The sequence below is a fragment of the Solanum dulcamara genome, chromosome 7, assembly GCF_947179165.1.
Source record: "Solanum dulcamara chromosome 7, daSolDulc1.2, whole genome shotgun sequence".
In the NCBI taxonomy this organism is placed as follows: Eukaryota; Viridiplantae; Streptophyta; class Magnoliopsida; order Solanales; family Solanaceae; genus Solanum; species Solanum dulcamara.
This window is the reverse complement of record NC_077243.1, coordinates 47,583,134-47,595,886: the sequence shown is the minus strand read 5'-3', so window position 1 is coordinate 47,595,886 and position 12,753 is coordinate 47,583,134. Positions and strand designations below refer to the sequence as shown.

Below are 12,753 nucleotides of genomic sequence, written 5' to 3'. Positions count from 1 at the left end.
TCGAGATGACTACACCGTTACTCGGATCCTCAAATAAAAGCTTAACTTTTTTATTATGTCGAGTCTCTGATAATGATTTAAATTGTATATAGTTACTCACTACTCTACTCGTGTATATTGTAACGCTTCTTTCCCTGAGTCTCGGGCCAGAATATGTTCTCGTGCACAGTTCACTGCATTATTCCCTGAGTCCCTCAATAGAGGGCCAGGATACATGTATAGATATATGATGATGTGTTGTAATAAGGATGTGATGGCACTAGGGCCATGATGGTTTTACAGAGATGATTCACCAGACCCCCGAAAAGGTCGGCTATATGATATGACTCGAACATGCATGTTTTTGTAATTCAGAAAGTACAGGTACAGGTTTCTGAATTGATATCTTATCCCCTATTTCTCTATCTCAGATATGCTTCCAGTTGTATTATATTATGTTTTACATACTCAGTACATATATCGTACTGACCTCCTTTCTCGGGGGGCTGCGTTCATGCCCGCAGGTACAGATACTGATTTTGGGAGTCCGTCAGCTTAGGATTCCATGCAGCTCAGTTGGAAGAGGCTCTATTGTATCGGGGCCTAGTTTTGATACTGTCCACGGATGTATAAAAATTATTTCATCCATTTAGGGGTACGGCGGGGGCCCTGTCCCGCCATATATTGTCATTTATATGTTTAGAGGTCTGCAGACATGTATATGTGGGTTGTGTATGTTAGTTTGATTCAGCTGGGTCTACATGATATATGATATATGTTATTATGTTATGGCAGCCTTGTCGGCTTGCGTGCCCTATCGTGTTGTGGTACAAACGAAAAGGGCTACATGTTTATGGAAATGTTATCGCCCAATGGGGCTTTGTTACATGATATTGTTTATTTACAGTTCAATGTGACCATAGCTGATAGATATGTATACGGGGGGGGTCTAGATCGGACCCCAGTCGCGGCCTACGGGGTAAGGTCGTGACATTAAAGATAGGACGTAGTCAGTGTAATAAGAATATAATGGTTATGCGATAACGGAAATAATAGCGAGCACAAGGAAACAAAGAGTAACTGAAAGGAGTAAACAAGAAGAAAGCGAGATAACAGTGTAACAATAAGTCATGACGTATGTAGCCGAAGATACGAATGCTAAAAGTAACGGAACTATGAAAGACCAACTATAGAAGAATGAGCAACGCGATAGAATGGGTTCTAGGGAATGATCAGTATGATACGAATAAAGATAGAGGGACAAAATACGTTTTGGAAATGAGAAAAAGGATTATGTGGAAGTAATGTGTTCCAAATGATACAGAGGTAGTATAAGATCCTGCGTGTGCATAATAAAAGATAGACATAGATAGGAAAAATTATAAGGGAAATTTAACGGAAGCACCCAAGATAGATATGATTAAATGAACACAAGTACAGAATGAAAGGGGAACGTATAACTATGAACTTAAAAGTGCAGTACGACTACATGGTTATAAGGTAAGGCCCTGATTGAGGCAAACTTGGTATGTTGTTGAGAAAATTAAAAGCCAGTGTTTGGTACACAGTAAGGGCAAGGGTCATAAGGTATAAAGGAATGGTGCGTGCAAACAACGTTGCCCCAAAATTAGTGGAATCCTTAAGAGACTGTTACACCCCGTACTTTTGTACCTTGGAACGCGTTCTTAAGTCTCTTAAAAGGCTCTTATGTTTCATGGAAGGATCGTAAGCCTCTTAAGTTTCTTAAGGTTTCCTAAAGTTTCTTAAAACTTCTAAAAGCTTCTTAAGACTTCTTAAGAACTCTTAAAGTTTTTAAGAGTTGCCATGTGAGCCGAATAATCTATAATGCTATCAAACAACTCTAAGGAAAGGAGAATGCGATACCCCATAGTAGAAAAGATTGGAAATAGAGTTATAAGAATTCAAAAGAAGTTGGAGACCGAATGATGAGTCGTAGGACATGAATTATTTACGTAAGCTACCAACTTGGAAATTTTACATACTTAAGCAACTGGAGTACGTACCAAGCTTACGTAGCAAGGATTACATAGGTTCGTAAAGTAAGATGAGATTACGAACCCATGAGGGGGAGAAGAGAGTGCCATGTGGTAGCATGAGAGAGTGCCACATGGAAGCAGCTAGAGCAAGGGTGGTGGACCCTACATTCCACATGGCAGCATGTGATTGGAGGAAAAGGGTGTGTTGTCCCAATGAGGGCTTAACACATGTCACCACTTAGGGCTTGACATGTGTCACCACTTAGGAGTTGACACATGTTACCTATTAGGTGGCCTATATATATATGTCTTATGACTTATTAAAGTTCCATACTTATCTAAAAAATTTAAGAAGAAGAAAGAAGAGAAAAGAAGAAACTAGAGAGGGAGAGAGCCACGGTTTTGGAAGGAAACAAAAGGTAAGTTCTTCGATTTCTCTTCGTGAATTAATTATCTCGGGTGTACCATGATGTTATGAATGTGTTATTAATGAAAATTTATGTTTTGTAGTAGCCCAAAACATTAGAAAAGAGACACAAAATTTTAGGCGCGCTAAAGGAACTTCCGAGGCAAGTTTTGACAAGTTTGACGAGTTTCGGGCAAGGTAAGAGATTCCCTTTCAAATTGGATTTATGATTTTTTTTATGAGGTATATTACATGTCTTAAATAAAGTTGGAAGTGGAAAAATTGCATAAGGATGCTTGACGTTAGAAACAAACTAAATTGAAGTGGTTACAGCGAAATCAAAGTCAAGTAGTGGGTTGTCGTTGTGGTGCTGTGGGTGCATCTGGTTGGGTTGCGTGTTGCAGGGCTTTAAAGTATTTTTAAAATGGTGTGGGTGCTTCTGGTTGAAGACACATGACCCTCCATTTGGTATGATTAAAGATTTTATGAAATAAAGATTAAAAACTCTATTTTCGTATCGTAGTTTTGAGCTTGTTGTTTGGAGTTGTATTGTGTAATATTGAGGTAGTTTACTTATATATATATTCTGCAGTTGTATTTTTTGGTATGGTTGTTGACACTGTGTCCGAGTTGAAACCTCGGGGATGTTGAAGTTACAGGGGAAATGCTGCCCGATTTTCGGTAGCATCGGAACTAGTAACAAACTAGTTGAGGGTAATGAATAAGGAAATAACTCCTATAATTACTTGGTTGTTGAGTGGGATATTGGAAAGTGAAAGACTATTAATCTTAGTATTACTTTTATTTCAAATAGGTTAAGTAGGTATCAAGGAAAGCCAAATTTCAATTAATCCCGAAAAAGGTATGTGAAGCTTTTTCTTGGCATGTCGTTGGCATAAGTATGTAAAGCCTATCCTCTCTCTTATTTTGGTATGTCTTGATATAAGTGTCATATTATGCAAGATTTAGGGAGTATACCATCCATAAAGCTCCGAGCAAGATTTATGAGTCTTACCAACTTCCTTATGTTAGAACTTCCATAATAATGGAGCTACAGCTCTCAAGCCTTCTATGTGATGGAAAGTAGTAAGTACGTAAGCTATCCTCTCTTCTCGTTTGGCATATCCTAAGAGTAAGTGATATGTATATAAGTTGGGGTAATCTCATTCTAAATTTCCGAATAGAATTCTTGTCTCTTACTCATTTTCTGATGTTAATGCTCTTATGGTAGTTTAGCTACTACCCTCGAGCCTTCTGTACGTAAAATAGGAATTGGTGTATGGAAGTCCATATGCTTACAGATGCTATAGTGACTCATGCCCTTAAATTGATAATCTCCTATTCCTAAGGACTCTATGACGACCAATGCCTCTGATTTCATAAGTCGTTTGGCATTACTTGATAAATGCCTATGATTCTTGAGACTCTAATTGATACAACCCCTAATGACACTTAGAGGGCACTTGGGATAAGTACCATTCTGAACCTCAAAGGATAGTTCAGTATGATCAGTTTATTGAGTCTTAGATGATAATAGGATGATTATGACACCAAGTTCCATAAAGGGCCGGATACGGTATATGATGATATGATGACACCGAGTCCCATAAAGGGCTGGTTATGGTATATGATAATATGATGACACCGAATCCCATGAATGGCCGAGTACGTATATCTATCCAATAATATAATATGATGATATGGTGTTGAGGTATGATATACGATTATGATACCGAGCCCATGATGGGCTGGGTACAATATATGTAATGATGACTCCTTGAGGAAAAGTAGAGACTACGTAAAGCTTATTCTTTCTCTTCCTTTGGAATGTCCTAATTGTAAGTAAAATATGATACGAGCTCTAGATAACTCCACTTTTAAGTCCTAAATATAGTCCATATCTCTTATTCACTTTTGAATGTCAAAATCTTGAAGTAAGTTGAACTACTTTCCTTCAACTCCATAGGTTGAGAAATATTGGTTGCATAAGCTCCTAGTCCTAAGGACTATGTGATGATGGGTATCCCTGATTCTATGAACTATTAGTATTACTTAAGTACATGCCTAGGTTCCCCAATATCCTAAGTAATCTATGCCTCAATGGAATTTAGAAGGCACTCAAGATGGCTACACTACTATTCTGGTCCTCGGACGATAGCTTATTCTTCTTACATTATCGAGTCTTTAATAATGATTTAGATTATATATGGTTACTCAGTACTTTATTTTTGTATACTGTAATACATCTTTTACTGATTCCCAGGCTGGCTATAATATAATTATTATTATATGGTATATGGATCATGCTGATCATTCCTCGGCATTATTATATGATTTGTGGATTGGAACGAACATTCCTCGGTATTACTATATGATATGTGGATCAGACTGAACGTTCCTCTACATTACTATATGATATATGGATCAGACCAAATGTTCCTCAACATTACTATATGATATATGGATTGGGCCGTCGTTCCTCGACATTATTATATGATGTGCGGATTGGGTCGTACGTTCCTCTACATGTACTTACTATATACATGGATCGGGATCTATGTTCCACAATGCTAATAATATATATATATATATATATATATATATATATGCATATGATGAAAGAATGATGTAGATGGTACACCGAGTCCCCAAAATAGGCCAGGCACAGTACATGATGGTAATATGTATGACTTTCTTTATACGATGTGAGTACAGTAAATGGTTAAATGTTATACTTACCCCCTGTATCCCTATGCAAACTATAATTTTCTTATGATCTTACTCGGTACATATGTCATACTGACCCCCCCTTTCTCAAGGAGCCTGCGTTCATGCCCGTAGGACAGATACACACTTTGGGGATCCATTAGTGTAAGAGTTCCACTCAGCAGTTCAGAAGCGCTCTATTGTGCCAGAGCCTAGTTTTGGTATCATCCCTCGATGTATATATTTATTTATTCATGGGTACGGTGGGGGATCTGTCCTGCCTTATGTTATTGTTCCTACTCTTAGAGGGCTGTGGACATGTATATGGGTTGTATATACATATATGTACAGTGGTGCCTATGATAAGCCTTGCTGGCTTATATGATATCCTTCCTGTTGATATGCTATAACTTAAATAGGGGACAAATTTACTTACAGATAGTAGAGATATATGTGAGTGCCTAGTTCGGGTACCCGTCATGGCTTACGGGATTGGGTTGTCACAAAAGTGGTATCAGAGCTGTCCTTTCTTAGAATGTCTACAGAACATGTCTAGTAAAGTCTTGTTTATCGATGTGTTGTGCATTACATCTATAAATAGGAGGCTGCAGGACATTTAGGATGTTACCTTTCTTTTACATCTAAGATCGTGCGATAGATCCAAGTCATAGGAAAAACTCCTTAAACTAACCTTGGATTTGAACAAAAGGGCGGCATCAACAGAAGAAAGTAATTGACGATGTTGGGAGTGACAAAGCATGTAGTTAAGAAAAGGTATGAAAGAGATATGTTGAGTAAGGTAGTGATCTCAAAATGTAAAATTGAAAATTTAAAGAAAAGTAGACAGGAAAGTGTAACAAATGCAGTTTGAGTTTGACACATGAGGTAAGTCCATTATTTTCATACGGTTATTCATATTGAAATCCATGTGTGGCTGTGATATGAATAAGTATATGTTAGCCCTGTGAGGCATTGTTGGTATTTCCTGAGTGCAGGTTTGGGATAGTAAGAAATATAGAGAAAACTCTGCCGATTTTTATTTTGGAAATAGAAAGAGAATGAGATATAAGGTTGTAATATATCTTGAGATATTGAATCCACGGTAACGATAAGATCTAATGAAATAAGGAGTACGGTTGACTTTGGGAAATAAGTTCATGGTAGTATGGGTCATAATTAGATGGTCAATACTGATATGGTGAGAAGAATGGTGATGAATATGAATGTCTTAAGACTGCATGCGAGGTATTAAGGATGAGAATAACGAGGTAGGATAAGGGGTTAAGTACGCTTGCTCCACTAGGTGGAATTATCCCAGAGTAAGGACCGTGAATAAAGGTTAAGAAATATTACCCTCTAGGATTGACCATGAGCAGAATATAGTGTGAATATAATAAGGATCATCATGGAAGTACATAGAGCCTAGTAAAGAAGTAACGAAAGAATGTGATCGTGAGTAAGATTAGGAGTTAGCATCGGGTACACGATAAGGATGAAAGCTCATGAAGTAGAAAGGGGTATTGTGTATATGTACCTGCACTTTAGGAAATAGTGGGATCCCTCGAGGATATCAGAATGGTTATGAAACCTATGAATATGTATGTGTTACGTATAGGTCCAAGTGAGTAAGTACATGCTAAAAGGAGTAAGGGTTCAAGAAGGACAATATAGTTATGATGTTTTGGACATGTTATAGAGAGATGCAAAGAGGGGTTAATCCAAACAACTGAAATAAAATTAGTACTAAGGGAGAAATAAGACATGGTTATGGTGGAACTAAAGATCTACCCCGATACCGGTTGTAAGATAAAAGAGGAGAGGGCAAGGAGAAACATGAAGACAAGAAAGAAGATGCTAAGGTAAATCTTGGGCTAGGTTGAGTACCTTCGCACATTATTGCTAGGATTGCAATAGAATGTGACACAAGGACTTTCCAGGAGGGTCACCCATCCTAGTACTACTCTCGCCCAAGCACGTTTAACTTCAAAATTCCAGTGGGATACAGTGCATTAGTGCTGCTATGATCGCACGAGATGGAAGAATACGAACTAGCGGTGAAGCAACAACACGAGATTATGTACTTAGAGTGTTATAAGTTACGTTAATGGAAGTATAAAAAGGCTTAAGCAAAGCAAGCAGGATTAGCTGATTACTAACAGATGGCGCACTTGTATGCCACAGTTCTTCAACATAATACCAGTTAATGATAGGAAAACCACGGAATGGCTATAAAGGTCATTGTGTGAGGGGACTTCAGCACAACTTGGTAGCCGACTCTGATGGGCAAAAAGCAAAACCCAAAAAGGCGAGGGTACCAGTTGATGTCATCTAAAGAAGGCAAGAAGTAATATACGAGGTCGAAGATTCCACAACACGACCTTGGCTACAAGACTCACTTTGTACTCCCTGGACAAATAATTCTCTATGGAATGTTATCCGCAGATTAACAAGATCAACCCATGTTCCTCCAATCAAAGACTACCTGCTCAGCCAAAATGGTGTAAAATTATAGGTCAAGATGGTGGTAGGACCTTACGGAGTTCCCATAGCTATTATCCTAGACGAAGGATCCCAAGTTACAGTTAACTACCAAAGATCAGTTTATGAAGAGATTGGGAAGATAGATAGGCCTTTATACACCATTTTACCCTCAGACTGATGGACAGACTAAGCTTACTAGCTAAACATTTGACAATATGTTGCGGTCCTATACAGTTGACTCCAAACGTAGGTCGGACAATTTCCTACCACCTGTCAAAAGTACTTATGATATTAACTATTATTCTAGTATCCAGATGGCCCCGTACGAGACTTGGTATAGCAGACAGTGTAGGTTGCCAATTGATTGGTTTGATGGTAGTAAAACACGACTAATATTCCTAGATGTGGTTCAATAAGTGGTATAGAAGGTAAAGCTTATTCGGGAGAGATTATTAGTAGCTCCAAGTCGACAAAAGTCATACGCGGATAATCGACGCCGATCTCTAGAGTTTCAAGTTATAATTAAGCACTCTCAAAAGTGTCATCCATAGAGAAAGAGATGAGAGTCAGCAAGAAAGAGGAAATTAGTCCGAGATGCATTGGCTCTTATCAGACCCTCCGCCGAATAGGCAAGGTTGCTTGCAAGTTGGACTTACCGGCGGATCCAGAAGCAGTACATCTAGTCTTCTAAGCATCGATGCTTTGAAAGTGTGTTGGTGATCCATCCCGAGTATATTCCACGGAGGATATCCAGGTCATAAAGGAGTTATCCTATGAGAAGCAACCTATTGCCATCCTGGATCGGCGGGGTAGGGGGTGGTGAAGTAAGGACGTAACTTCTGTCAAGGTGTTATGGCAAAATGAGAGTCGCGAAGAAATGACCTGGGAAGCTGAAAGGGAAATAAAGCACAAGTATCCGTACCTATTCTCTACGTCTACAGGTAATCCCAACCTTTGGAACTCTGATATTGATTGCTCGATGAAAGTATGTGTTATTGTGATGGAACAAAGAAACTCTCTTTATAGTCAATATAAGATCTTGAGGAGGGTTTTGGTTCACATTCGAGGAAGAATATTCTAAAGGGGGAAGGATGTTACATCCCGTATTTTTGTACTTTGGAACGCATTCTTAAGTATCTTGAAAGGCTCTTAAGTTCTTGGAAGGATCGTAAGCCTCTTAAGTTTCTTAAGGTTTTCTAAAGTTTATTTGAGCTTCTTAAAGCTTCTTGAAGTTCTTAAAAGTTACTATGTGAGCCGGATAATCTATAAATCTACCAAACAACTCTAAGGAAGGGAGAATGTGACGCCCCAAAGAAGGGAAGATTGGAAATATGGTTATGAGAATCCGGAAGGAATTGGAGGCTAAGTAATGAGTCGTAGGTCTCGACTTACGTATGTAAGTTACCAATTTGAAAATATTATGTACTTAAACTACTTGAGTACATACCAAGCTTACGTAGCAAGGATTACATAGGTTCATAAAGCAAGATGAGATTATGACCCCACAAGGAGAAGAAGAGAGCAACACATGGCAGCAAGAGGGAGTGCCACATGGCAGCAGCTAGAGGTCAAGTGGGTGGGCCCCCACCTGCCATGTGGCAGCCCATAAGGGGCGGTATGATATGTTGTCCCAACAAGGGCTTGACATGTGTCACCACTTAGGGGTAGCCTATATATATATTTTTGATGACTTTTAGCCCATCCTTATCTTTTAGATCATCTTTATCAAAAGAAAATTCTAGAAAGAAGAAGAGAAGAGAAAACTTGAAGCTAGAGAAAGAGAGCTACGGTTTTGGGGAGAAAAAGGTGAGTTCTCTGATTTAGTTCCATGAATTAATTATATAAGGTATACCAGGAGAGTATGAAGGTGTTATTAATGTAAATATATGGTTTGTAGAAGCACCAAAACATTAGCAAGCATCCACAAAATTGTAGGAGCGCTAAAGGAACTTCCGAGGCAAGTTTCGACGAGTTTGACGAGTTTCGGGCAAGGTAAGGGCTTCCCTTTCAAATTGAGGTTTATAATGTTGTTATGAGGTATATTAAATGTCTTAAATAAGGTTGGAAGTGGAAAAATTACTTAAGGATGATTGACGTTAGAAACAAACTAAATTGAAGTGGTTATAGCTAAATCAAAGTCGAGTAGTGGGTTGTCGTTGTGGTGCTGTGGGTGCAGCTGGTTGGGTTTCATGTTTCAGGGATTTAAAGTGTTATAAAAAGGGTGTCGATGCTTCTGGTTTCATCCACATGACTCTCCATTTTGTATGGTTAAAGATTTTACGAAATAAAGATTAAAATACTTTATCTTCGTATCGTAATTTGGAGCTAGTTGTTTGGAGCTTATATTGTGTAAGGTTGAAGTGATTTAATTGTAAATATGCTTCAGGTTGTTTTTGGTAGTATGGTTGTTGATATTTTGGCCGAGTTGAAATCTCGGGGATGTTGAAGTTATAGGAGAGATGCTGCTCGATTTTCGGTAGATTCGGAACTAGTAACAAGCTAATCGAGGGTAATGGATAAGGAAATAACTCCTATGAGTACTTGGGTGTAGAGTTGGAAATGGGAAAGTGAAAGGTCATTAACCTTAGTATTACTTTCATGTTAAATAGGTTTAAGAGACAACTAGGTGAACGTGTAAGAGAAATCCGTAAGAGGTATGTGAAGCTTACCCTTTCTTTCTTTTGGCATGTCTTAGCCTTAAGTGATTGATATACGAAATGTGGCGATAATTCCATTCATATAACCCCAAGTATGACTCATAATTCTTATTCACTTCTCGATGGTAGAATTCCTATACTAGTTGAGTTATTGCCTCTCAAGGCTTCTATATGATAGAGAGTAGTAAGTATGTAAAGCTATCTCCTTTCTCTTGGCATGTCTTTGGAATGAGTAAATAGAGCTATCCTTCTTTCCTCTTGTTATGCTTTTGACATAAGTATGATGCTATTATGCTATAATTATTCACCTTGCCATGACAGGTCAGGTACGATATATGCATATGATGACTCCATGAGGGAAAGTAGAGAGTACATAAAGCTTATTCTTTATCTTGGCATGTCATTGGCATAAGTATGTAAAGCCTATCCTCTCTCTTCTTTTGGCATGTCTTGATATAAGTATCACATGATGCAAGCTTTGGGGAGTATCCCATCCATAAAGATCCGTGCAATATTTATGAGTCTTATCAGCTTCCTAATGTTAGAACTTCCATAATAATTGAGTTACGGCTCTCAAGCCTTTTATGTGATGAAAAGTAGTAAGTACGTAAACTATCCTCTCTTCTCCTTTGGCATGTCCTAATTGTAAGTAAAATATGATACGAGCTCTGGTGTAACTCCACTTTTAAGTCCTAAATGTAATCCTTATCTCTTATTCACTTCTGAATGTCAAACTCTTGTAGTAAGTTGAACTACTTTCCTTGAACTCCATAGGTTGATAAGTACTAGATGCATAAGCTCCTAGTCTTAAGGACTATGTGACGACGGGTATCCCTAATTCTATGAACTGTTAGTATTACTTTAGTACATGTCTAGGGTCCCCGAGATCCTAAGTGATATAGGCCTCAATGGCATTTAGAAGGCACTCTAGATGGCTACACTACTATTTTGGTCCCCGGACGATAGCTTAATCTTCTTACATTGTCGAGTCTCTGATAATGATTTAGATTGTATATGGTTACTCACTACTTGATTCGTGTATACTGTAATACATCTGACATCGAGTCCCATAAAGGGACGGATATGGAATATGATGATATTACGACACCGAGTCCTATAAAGGGCCGGGTACAGTATATGATAATATGATAACATCGAGTCCCATAAAGGGCCTGATACGGTATATGATGATATGATGACACCGAGTCCCATAAAGGGTTGGGTATGGTATATGATATATGGATCGGACTGAAAGTTCCTCGGTATTATTATATGATAGTGGATCGGGCCGAATGTTCCTCGATATTACTATATGATATGTGGATTGGACCGAACGTTCCTTGGCATTATTATACGATGTGCGGATTGGGTCATACGTACCTTGGCATGTACTTACTATATACATGGATCGGGTTGTACGTTCCACAACGCTAATAATATGTATGTGTTTATGATGACAGAATGATGTAGATGGTATACTGAGTCCCCTAATGGGTTGGGCACAGTACGTGATGGTAATATGTATGTCTTTCTTTTATATGATGCAAGTACAGTAAATGGTTAAATGTTATACTTTCCCCTTGCATCCCCACGCCAACTATAAGTTCCTTATGATGTCTATTTTTTACATACTCAGTACATATGTCGTACTGACCCCCCTTTCTCGGGGGGGCTGCGTTCATGCCCCCAGGTACAAATTCATATTTTGGGGATCCATTAGTGTAGGAGTTTCACTCAGCAGTTCAGAAGCGCTCCATTATGCCGGAGCCTAGTTTTGGTAATATCCCTCGATGTATATATTTATTTGTTCACGAGTACGGCGGAGGCCCTATCCCACCTTATGTTACTATTCTTACTCTTAGAGGTCTGTGAACATGTATGTGGGTTGTATATGGGTTGTATATGCATGTATGTATAGTGGTGCCTATGATAAGTCTCGCCAGCTTATATGTTATCTTACCTGTTGATGTGCTATGACTTAAACAGGGGACAGATTTACTTACATATAGTAGGGATATATGCGAGTGTAAAGTTCTGGCACCCGTCACAGCCTACGGGGTTGGGTCATGACACTTAACGGGTGAAAAGGGCCCATGAATCAATCTCCACATACCTTGCTTGAATTCACTAAGAATTGAAGAAGAACCTTGAAATAATCTGGAAACCCTAGCTTGAATTTGGAGAGAAACCTTAAGAGAATTTGAGAGTTCTTGCCTTGGAAATTTTGAGAGAATGAATTGAATAGGAAGGGATTTTGAAGAATAGAGTATTTATAAACTTTGAACTTGACCATAAAAGTGTCTAGGTTCATTGAACCAAACTTTAGAAAAGACACAATTGCCCTTCATTAAATCCCAAATTTTAAGTCTACAAATGGGTTCCTACGGGCCGTCTAAGTGTTAACGAGTTGTTTAGATGACTCGTCCTGCGGGTTTGAGAAAAGAACCTGAGAACATAGTCTCTGAAGTTTGTGAACAACCAATGTTTATGACCCGTAGTCTCAGAAACGGTCCATTCTTAAGGCTTA

The 12,753-nt window shown here is 38.6% G+C and overlaps 1 pseudogene; it reads right to left on the bottom strand.

The window, feature by feature from the left end:
- Positions 1 to 7,000: 7,000 nt before the first annotated feature.
- LOC129897959 (5S ribosomal RNA) lies at positions 7,001 to 7,120 on the bottom strand (annotated as a pseudogene).
- Between the last annotated feature and the right edge of the window lie 5,633 nt (positions 7,121 to 12,753).